We start from the raw sequence: 11530 nt of genomic DNA on the forward strand, positions 1-11530 counted from the left end.
CGGGTGAGTTTCGGATAGGCCACGGGATGTTTTGGACTTTGAAAATCTGGTTTTTCTGCAGAATCTGTGTTCTGGCATGTCCTTCTTCGCGTTCGCGAAGGCACTCTTGCGAACGCGAAGAGTAAACTGGGCAGCTGAGGATTTCTTCTTCGCGAACGCGAAGCGATGGGGGCGTTACCCTTCGCGAACGCGACAAGCCCATCGCGAACGCGTAGCGTTAGGCACTGGGGAGGGGGAGTCAGCCTTTTTTTCATCGCGAACGCGAGCAATGTCTCGCGAACGCGAAGACCAGGGAAGGGTAGCCTACTCAAACGCGAGCACCGCGTTACGAACGCGAAGGTTTGGCAGGCCATACACTTCGCGAACGCGACAGTGTTCTCGCGAACGCGATGAACACTGTCGCCCAGCACTTAACAGAATCCAAAACGGGATTTTTGCCAAAAAACTCATTTTTCTCAAAAATCAAACGGTGAGGGGCGATTTTTCAAGAGTCATTCCTTCCCCAAATTGTTGGTGAGTGAATCTAAACCATTTTCTTTCAGTTACCCATTACATTTCTTGAATTTTCAACCTAAAATCTAGAGTTTTCATGGTAGAATTAGGGGTTAGGGTAGAAAATAGGAATTTCGGGAATATGGGGATTTAGACCTCAATTTGAGGCCAGATTCCAAAACTAATTACATATTCCTGCTCGGGGGTGAATTGGTTAAAATATTTTGGTCCGAACCTTGGATTTTGACCAAGCAGGCCCTGGGTCGATTTTTTGACTTTTTGGAGGAAAAATTAGAAAATTTAATTTATGAAATATAATTGATTCCTTTAGTAATATTTGATATTATTGAGTCATTTTTGAATAGATACGAGTGGTTTGGAGGTGAATTCCAAAGAAAAAGCTGTGATTGAGAATTAAGTGACCTTCGGAGCGAGGTAAGTGTTGTGTCTAACCCTGACTTGAGGGAATTAGGAACCTTAGATTATTTGTTATGTGAAATTCATGTGAGAGGCGTATATATGAGGTGACGAGTACTTATCCGCCGCCAATTTACTTGTTTTCCATATTTCTCTATTTTTCTTATATTGTATTATTCTTATGCCAAATTGCTATGTGTTATACTGGTGTTGTTCAAATTATCGTTCTTATCATGTTTACGGAATTTTCTGGTGATAAATGAGTTTTTATTTCAAAGTTGAGATTGATATTATGGAACCAAATGTTGAAGTAAGGTTTGTACTTGTTATTCTATCTCCCTGTTATTATTCATGCATTGCATTATGGTAAGGGAGAATGTTAATGCACGAAGGGTGATGCCGTGCCATATTGTGAGTGTTAATGCACGAAGGGTGATGTCGTGCCATACTGTGAGTAGTAATGCACGAAAGGTGATGCCGTGCCATATTGTGAGTGTTAATACACGAAGGGTGATGTCGTGCCATATTGTGAGTGTTAATGCACGAAGGGTGATGTCGTGCCATGATATGAGAGTAAAAACACGAAGGGTGATATCGTGCCATTTCTATTAATTTTATGGTGAGATTGAGAGTAAAAGCACGAAGGGTGATGCCGTGCATTTTTATTATCTGTATTCATTATTCCTGTTGATTCATGGTATATTGACTACTCCGGTAATCATTCTGTTGTAGTTCTTTATCTGTATTCCCCTTAGTATGTCTCCCCTCCCGACATTTCCTGTTTAGTTCTTCATTCCTGTTATTTGCGTACACATTGTTAAATTGTACAGGTTGATTGTATGTGCCTTGCCTTAGCCTCGTCACTACTTTGTCGAGGTTAGACTCGACACTTACCAGTACATGGGGTCGGTTGTACTAATGCTGCACTCTGCACTTTCTGTGCAGATTTTGATACCGGCTCAGGTTGATCGAGATTTGCTATTGGTCCGCTGTCTAGAGACTCAATGTAGATCTGTCGGCGTTCACAGACTTTGAAGTCCCCGTCTATCTTTTTATGTCCTACTGTTTTCTTTCATTTAGACAGTTGTATTTCTTTCAGACTATTACTTGTAGTAAATTCTAGAATGCTAGTGAATTGTGACTCCGGATCCAGTTGGTAGTAATTAATACAGTTTTATGATATTCCGCACTTATTATATTTCATCTTAGTAATTATTGTTAATTACTGAATGGAAATAAGGAATTGGTTTAATGATTCTCTAACATTGGCTTGCCTAACAAGTGAAATGTTAGGCGTCATCACGGTCCCGTCGGTGGGAAATTTCGGGTCGTGATAGGTATATTGTCCTTCAGTTTTTAATTAGAGATTTTGTATTCCAATCTTGGTAATAAAAAAATCCTAGTAGAGTATGGACCTTATACGGAATACGTACGGAAAACAAAATACGCATTTGTCTTTTGTTCACACATCTACACACACTTGAATTATCTAAGCAGTCAATATTTTCAATTATTTCCTCTATTACAACTTACAAGATTGAATGAGAGCTTTATAAGCCATCCAATTGACACTGCTTGACAATCTTACTTGAGCACACTAAAACAGAATATTTAAAAACAGAATATTTAAAAACATTAGAAGGATCCTTTTATCCTATTTGTGACAAATTCTATCAGCCACTGTTTTGGTTCTACTAATTTTGTGTTGTGTTCTTTAGAAACCAAACATGGTGGTTAAACAAGCTTGACTTTAGGGGAACTTTCTTGATATAAGAACTTGCAGTAGACATGCGATTTTCAATATAATCAACTTGTGTTCTCAGTGACGTTTCAACGAAAATCTGTGTTGTTTGGATAACAGAAGTCATTTTAAAAAAAATATTTTTATAAAAAAAAATTCCTAATATGATTCGGTTTCCGTCAGTGAGAGAATTCGAAAATCATTTTTTAAGAAAAATGTACTAAAGATCAATAATAATACTTATTACTTGGCAAATCAGAGACTTTTTTGATGAAATTTTCAAGTATTTATCATTAATAAGAATGTCTAAGTTAGTTGAATTAAGGAATAAGGAGTTAAAAAGTACGAAGCTTGTAAGAAAATGACTTCGCCAAAAAATAATGTAAGTCATTTTCCCCTTTTGATGCGAATTTTTTTCCTTAAAAATGTTTTATCGTAACAAAAAATAACTTTCTCATTGGAAATATTTTCTTAGAAAATGACTTCAATTCGGCCATTGCTAGACCACTCCATTATTTTTATGATGATTGTCAAATATTAATAGTTCAGTAATTATGATCCCAAACCCAGCAGTGTTCTACTCAATAATGGTTTTCTTTTAAAAAAAATTGAATCATTTCTCGATTTGTACGTGTTATCCTTGTGCAGGGCCATGCTAAACTTCTATGTATCATTCCAATTTTATCGGATGTCACCGAAGGGACACTCGACAATGAATTGGTTGCCCAAGTTGGTCATTTTGAATTTGCAAGATTCCTACACCTGACTAATAAAAACTTTCTAAAATTCAGACAAGCTCTTGAACTGTTAAAGGATCCATAGCTCCAGGTAATTTCATGATACATGATCATTTTCCATCAATAATTTAGTATGACTATATTAATTTGGAATTTGGCTTAGCTAGCACAACATGAAGGTTAAGTCTTTTAGAACGTTGCAGATTGGAGCACAACACTACTTAATTTGGGGATGGATATATGTATGATAGTACCCTGTAGTCAGGGGCATAGCTAGAAGTTCGGTTACTGGTTCGGTCGAATTCAGTAATTTTTGTTCAAATAGTATATTTGTGTTAAGAAATTTATTAAAATATACAAATATTAAATTTAGAACCCACTTGTTAGTGCTTGAAGTCGTCGTTCCAAAATTCAAAATTAATAAAGTTAAAATTCTGATAGTATCATGCCACAAACATTTACTCCTATATAATAAAATGCAAAGAAACAAGAAGAAACTGTATTAGCACATTAATTTTAGTGATTGCGTATTAATTAGTGATCGATATCTTTACATCGTAGAGTAACAAATCCCGGTTATTCGAGAAATTTTACTCCGTGTGAGATATGACACATAATACTTGTATGATGGACTCATTATATGACAGGTGGACTGTGGTCCCCTCAAATCCAAACAATTTCACCCACCAAAACTCTAGAACTCATCTCCTCTATTTATGAATTTCTTAACACAAATATACTATTTGAGTAAAGTTTACTCGGTTCGCCCGAACCCGCACACGTTCACCTGTCACGGTCGAACCCGCACTAGGCTTCCACCTCCGCCCGTGTTTGTGCTGGAAGTGTATCAGTGATGTGTGGGATCCACACGTCCACCTGTCACGGTCGAACCCGTACTTAGGCTTCCACCTCCGCACGTGTTTGTGCTGGAAGTGTATCAGTGATGTGTGGGATCCACACGTCCACCTGTCACATTTAGAATGAGCCCTAAGGTTGTATGAGACACAAAATAAAATTTCTCCGGTTATTCACATAGAGTTGCTGAAACCAGTACTTCGTTTTATGGCTGAAATGCATGTGTAAAGTCAAATTTTGTTTGTTATCACTGCGCGATCCAAATGTACTTTTCAATCAGTTTCCAGCTTCGTACTATTTTGTCTTTATTTGGAAGGATTGTTCAAATATCAAAATCAAGTTTCTTAGATCTTGTTACAATACATTAAATAGTCAATCAATGTTCTTGGCAGCCGTGGCAATCAATAAGCATTTGGAGTATGATGATGAAAAGATTGAAGAAATTGTCCTACCACGTGTTGTAACTAAGACGAGTAATCAACCTAATTAAAGTTGTCTACTAAATGAATCGATATTTGTTTTAGTTAAGACCTGACTAGAAAGAGTTCTAGTTTTGATTCTTTTGTTATTTTTAAACAAATTTTTGCATAGCCATGATAAATTATGTAACTATTTAGGCCGATGTTAATCTATGCAAAACCGTACCTTATCTGGCAGGTTTAACCAGTATTATAGCCTGTTTGGCCAAACTTCTAAAATCTGTTTATTTTGAAAAGTGCTTATTTTTAAAAGTATTTTTTAAAAAAGTACTTTTGGTGAGAATCGGTTGTGTATGGCTAATTAATTTGAAAAATACTTTTGAGCAATAATTAGTGTTTGGCCAAGCTTTTGAAAATTGCTTCTATAATAACAACATACTCAGTATTATCCCACACTGTGGGGTCTGGGGAGGGTAGTGTGTACGCAGACCTTACCCCTACCTTGTGAGGATAGAGAGGTTGCTTCCAATAGGTCATCGGCTCAAGAAAGTATAAGCACCACATTAATAGAAATATAGACAAGAATGGACAGTACCAAAAAATCATATAAAAGCAGAATAAAAACAATAAGATAGTAAGGTGATCAACAATGAAAGAAAACAACGGATAGTCATAAAGTCCTACTACCAATAGAAAGTGAGACTGCGTGCCAATACTACTGTTATGAATACTTTAGACTACCTACTCTACTACCCTAATCCTCGACCTACATACCTTCCTATCCAGGGTCATGTCCTCGGTCAACTGAAGCTGCGACATGTCTTGCCTAATTACCTCTCCCTGCCTCTTATTTGGCCTACCTCTACCTCTCCGTAGGCCCTCCAATGTCAACCTCTTACACCTCCTCACCGGGGCGTCTGTGCTCCTCCTCCTCACATGACAAAACCACATAAGTCGTGCTTCCCGCATCTTGTCCTTAATAGGTGCCACACCCACCTTGTCGCGAATAACCTCATTTCTGATCACGTGTTTTGAGCTCTTATATATTCATGAGTTGAAATTCTGTATTGCCCTTTTGGGAAAAAGTGTTTCAAGAATAAATGATGTGTTACTCGTTTATGATTTTAACTTGTGCTTCGATTGCCAATCATTTTACTCCATTTCTTGAAAAAAAATCTATTGTGTTTAAAGTCTTCATTACCAATGAACCTAAAGTTGTAATTTTTGGAATATTCTATTTGTTGATATTTATGATGATGATCCATGATAAGGAAAGATATGAAAGTGTGGAATATGAAATACGGCCATTGTGCCATGAATGAAGAATCATATGTATGGCTAAGAGAGCCAATAAAATAATGATGTTGTAAGTGGATGAAAATGCCAATGAGGATATAAATGGTGTGAAAGGTTATGAGATAAATGCATTTGTATTATTGTTTCCTTTGTATACAAATCATAAATATTTTTAGGAGTATCATTAGTCACCGAGGAAGGATAGGTTAAAATAACCTAACCCCGAAACTACACGAGCCGGTGTAGGAGTGAATTGTAATTATTTCTCTTATTTGGGATGAGATTAATGTGATGAAAATACTTTCCCTTAATTGGGATGAGATGATTGATAGAAAAGGATGATGTTGATCCACACGGCATTGTGGTGAGATGGCCTAGACGATCGGGTCGTGATCGGACGCCATACCGCACACATGGTGGTGATTGTGCTGAAAATTGTAATTGAAATTGTGATTGTGATTGATGTCTCGGATGAGACGGCCTAGCCGATCAGGTCGTGATCGGACTCCGTGCTAAAAGTACGGTGGTATTGTGAATGGTGGTATATCGGTACTAATGATCTCCCAACCAAAAATATATATATTATTTCTGCATTTTTACAATTGTTATGTTTTAATTGGGCATTTGGATATTATTGATTGTGACTTGTTGTTTCTATGGTTTTTCCTTTTTTATATTGGCATTCTATTTTAAAAGTGGACAGTTAGCTTTATATACTATTACTATTCCATATGTACTAACGTCCCTTTTGCCGGGGCGCTGCATCTTCAATGGATGCAGGTGGTTCATCAGCGGGCAGCTTTGGTCCTCATTAGAAGTCACTCTCTATTCAGCAGGTTTGGGTGAGCCCTGTTCTATTTCGGGCCTTATGTCATTTGATGTTGTACATTGTATTTTGAGGTATAGCTGGAGCCTTGTTGCCGACACTTCCATACTACTCTTCGGTTGTACTTAGAGGCTCCGTAGATAGATTGTGGGGTGGTGTTTGATATGGGAAATTGAACTAGAAATGTTGGTATTTAGCAAACATACTTTTCATTATATCTATAAACTTGTAATATTTTGGAAATTATGAAGGAAGCTGCTAATGAAAATTAAATGGGAGTTGTTAATGAAATCTATTAAGTGTTTGATTAATGGAGTGCATCTCTTCTTTATCTATGGATGAGTTTTGGTAGAAGGAAATCTAACATGCTTGCTTGGCCGGGTTCACTCGGTTGAGCGTCGGTCGCGCTCCCCGAGTTCGGGGCATGACAAATTTGGTATGAGAGCCTAAGGTTTTAAAGTGTACTAGGATGTCTTGGAGCCGTGTCTAGTAGAGTTCTTCTTATCAGTGTGTTGTCGACCACATCTATAATTAGGAGGCTACATGAGAATTTAGGAATGTCACCCTTCTTTTGTACTCCAGATCGTGCAATAGAGCTCAAGATATGAAGCTAATATCCTCGTCATATCTCATTTTCCATATGCGTAACCCACGGGTTCGAGGAAGCGAAAAGGGAATGAAAGAACCAGTTGCTAGGGAAAGTATTCTTGTTCCTATTAATGTCACCACACCACCAGATCATGTGGTGAGAGCACCTAAGAAATGAAAGAGGGTTGTTTGTACTAATAAGTCAGAATGTTTGATATGAAAGAAGAGCCACTCGGGTTTATGTTAAATGATTCTTGAAATATGTTATGGTTTTGGAAAGAGGGGTCACAATAATAACAAACGCCCTAGGTTGGATACACCCATTCCGATATGCCCGATATGCAGGAAGGAACATTTGGCGTCGTGTTATGAGTATGCTCAGGAACGTGTTAGGGGTGGCAGGCTTGGGCAGTTCCAAAGGCCCACACAGCAAACCGGTACAGAGATTGTTACTCCTGCCGTGAAGGCCTGGATGAAGGATGATGGGGATGCTTATGATGTATGCAAAAGGGGTAAATTTTAGGTTAGTGGGGTGAGTCAGTTTAGCGGACCCCATCCTCGTTGTGTGAAGTGTATGAGATGTCACTCAGGGGTATGTCACTATGGTATTAATGTATGTTTTGGATGTGGAGTAGAGGGGCATCAATTAAGGTACTGCCCTGTCAATCTAAAATCACTAAGTAAGTCACTCCTTGCTGCATCATTATGAACAATAAATAATTTTCCTTGTTACATATATACATCTGCATTGAAGAGCCTGCATAAATATGGTCTTAACGAAATGCTGAATCACAAAACATTGCATGTACTTACTCTTTGAACGAGACACCTAATTCATGAAGCCACTTTATTACAAATTCTCTTATTTACAACCTCTTGAGGAATTGAGTTCTATAATGATTTCCTTGAATTGTGTTACAACCTTAGGCTAATATTTATCATTTGCTTCCCTAAATTCTCAACAAGGGACTATACCTGATGAATTTATTTCAGAACCTTTTGATTCAAATGTATAACATCTGCTTACTTGTGCTTATGCATGCACCGTGCAAAACGTTTACCTATGTGGTATAAAATCCAATCTAATGTAGCCTAGTGTTGAGATCCTTTTTGAGCCACTCTTTCTCTATCCGATGTATGTGACTCCTATGGTTTGAACAATTACTTTACTCCTTTTTGAATATTATCATGAGACCTTTTCGTTGTCTAGTAACATGAGAGCATATCTCAACACCTATCATATGTGTACATGTCAACTGGAAGTGGTCACTTGTCCGCATAAAGTTTTTGGGAAATTTGAGATTTTCACAAATTCATCACAGGAAGATGTCCATCTCAGTATGACTTACATGTCCACTTAGATCATTCCGCAGTAAGTAGCTCACTTTGTTCCTAGTATTGCACTTGCCCATGAAGTGGCCTTGTATTGCAGCTTGAGAGTTATTATGGCAGAAACATGTCTAGCTCATAGTAGAGTGTTCATTCTCTCTAACCAATACATGATTTCATCCCAATATTAAGATGTCCTAGCTACATGGTTTTACTCGTGTGTGGTTGAAAGTTAAGTGGCCATATCGCGACCTTTCTCTCCCAACTTCAGGTGGATGTTTCAGATTCTGACACATTTCATGAGCATATTGATTTGAAAAACAAGTTTGTCGTATCTCTAGTCCTCTCATATAGGATCAACTATTATGAAGGGTTAAGCTGTCAGAATGATAATAATCTCATAAGTGTTCAACTTCTTTTTTCATCCTCATGGGCTTGTGGCATATCTATTCCTTGTGTTAGTTAATGTTAAGAGCGTAATGCAACTACATGTATTTTGAAACCCATATCACATTCAGGGTGCCAGTATATTCTCATTTCGAGTTAAACTGATTTTCCCTACATTCCAAGAAGCGGCTGGTGTCACGTACTTGGATATTTCTCTTTGAAGCCTACTATTTCCGAACAAGGCGCATGTGGAGTGAAACAATTATTGATGTCCTTTTCATGACTCATAGTCTTCCAAGAATAACTGACGCTAATGTCTTTATCCTCCCCGCCATGCCTCCCATATGTCATATGTCTAAAATGACTCATTTCTTTTAAATCTCAGAATCATGAACATGGTCCCTACATTATCAATGCCTACTAGGCAACTCTATGCCTCATTTGTCGAATCAATGATGTCATCACAATGATTAACCATGTCAGCACTATTGGTAATAACCTTCACATCTCTTAGGATATAACCTCTTGAAATGCCCTACTCAACACATTGATGGATTCTTGAAAAATTCCAACCCAATCTCGGACCTCGTTGTTCCTATTTATAGTAACTTATGGGGGTTGAAGGTTCAAACATATCAAAGAAGAAGCATCATCCCGTGATCAAATATATTGGATATAATGTTTTATGGTAATATTCAAGCTAGCATATCTTAGAGTAATTGTTGAAGGTCGCTAAAGGTTTAGTTTGGATGTTCACATTAGAGATTTAGAGTTGAAGAAAGTGAACAGGTTATTCTCAGGATTTTCTCTATGAAGATATTATGTGAATTTCTAATAAAGGTAAAGTATGTGTAGTCACATTAGGCCTTATGAAATCTTGAAGGAAATATGTTGAACTATGAGTATGATGTTTCCCAATCCTTGTCCTCTATATACTCGGTATTTCATGTGTCTATGTCTAAGAAGGTAGTTGGAACTCCTTTGTCTATCGTTCCAGTGAAAGCTAGTGAAGGTGAAGTTATTGGATAATTGGCCTATGAGAGGTACTTAATTGTCATCCTTGTTAGATAAGTCCGAAAGTTGAGATTGCCTCCGTCGTGTGTTATGGCAAAGTCTGTAAGTCGAGGAGACCACCTCGAAGGCCGAAAGTGTTAAGGAAAGAAAATGTTCTCACTTGATGGTATAGTTAAATGATTGTGGATCGAAAGATACTTTCTATGTGTTATGATTTAAATATGTGCAACTCATGTTTAGATATCACTTTTGATAATATAATGTCTGTAATGTTGAGATTAGTGATGTTGATGTATATATTATGATGCTTTGTCGAGTTGCGGATTTGTTGTTATGAGTGATTTTGGTGATTCTCTGGCAGGTGGATAGGCCCAATTACTGGGGAAACTCTGCCGAAATATTTGGAAATTTATGGAGTTAGTAAAATTGGGAACTTTTGGTGTGTGGATGAGGATTTAAGTCACATTTAAAATGCCTTATTGTTGATAATCTATAAGGATGCTTGAAAGTGAAAGAAGTGGGTTGAAGATGAAATGTGTGGCCACTGTGCCGATAATAAAAATTATACTTGGTGCCAATGAAATTAAGTGATGTGAGAAAGGTCAAGAAATGAGCCTTGATTTAATTGTCCCAAATTGACTTCGAAAATAGATTTGATTAAAAGCTTATGTACTCAAGTCGTGGCCAAATGTGGTTGTTTCAACTAATGCTATGCTTTGTAAGTATTTCCAACGTGTTTTGAGCTCTTATGTATTCATGAGTTGAAAGTGATTTCCCTTTTGGTGAAAAGTGTTTCAATAATAAATGATATGTTACTCGTTTATGATTTTAACTTGTGCTTCGATTGCCAATCATTTTACTCCATTTCTTGGAAAAACATCCATTGTGTTTAAAGTCTTCATTACCAATGAACCTAAAGTTGTAATTTCCGGAATATTCTATTTGTTGATATTTATGATGATGATCTATGATAAGGAAATATATGAAAGTGTGGAATATGAAATACGACCATTGTGACATGAATGAAGAATTATATGTATGGCCAAGAGAGCCAATGAAATAACAATGTTGTAAGTGGATGAAAATGCCAATAATGCTATAAATGGTGTAAAAGGTTATGAGGTAAATAAATTTGTATTGTTGTTTCCTTTGTATGCAAATCATAAATATTTTTGTGAGTATCATTAGTCACCGAGGAAGGTTAGGTTGAAATAACTTAACCCCGAAACTACACATGCCGGTATAGGAGTGGATTGTGATTATTCCCCTTATTTGGGATGAGATTGATATGATGAAAATACTTCCCCTTAATTGAGATGAGATGATTAATAGAAAAGGATGATATCGATCCACACGGCATTGTGGTGAGATGGACTAGTCGATCGGGTTGTGGTCGGATGCCATGTCGCACATATGGTGATGATTGTGC

General features: G+C 37.2%; 1 non-coding gene across 1 annotated transcript; it reads right to left on the reverse strand.

Annotated features, from left to right (window-relative positions):
• Positions 1 to 3252: 3252 nt before the first annotated feature.
• On the reverse strand, positions 3253 to 3354 carry LOC142167620 (U6 spliceosomal RNA). Its single transcript, XR_012697713.1, has one exon. It is a non-coding gene; the product is annotated as a U6 spliceosomal RNA (small nuclear RNA).
• Between the last annotated feature and the right edge of the window lie 8176 nt (positions 3355 to 11530).

Source organism: Nicotiana tabacum, chromosome 12 (assembly GCF_000715075.1).
Source record: "Nicotiana tabacum cultivar K326 chromosome 12, ASM71507v2, whole genome shotgun sequence".
NCBI lineage: Eukaryota > Viridiplantae > Streptophyta > Magnoliopsida > Solanales > Solanaceae > Nicotiana > Nicotiana tabacum.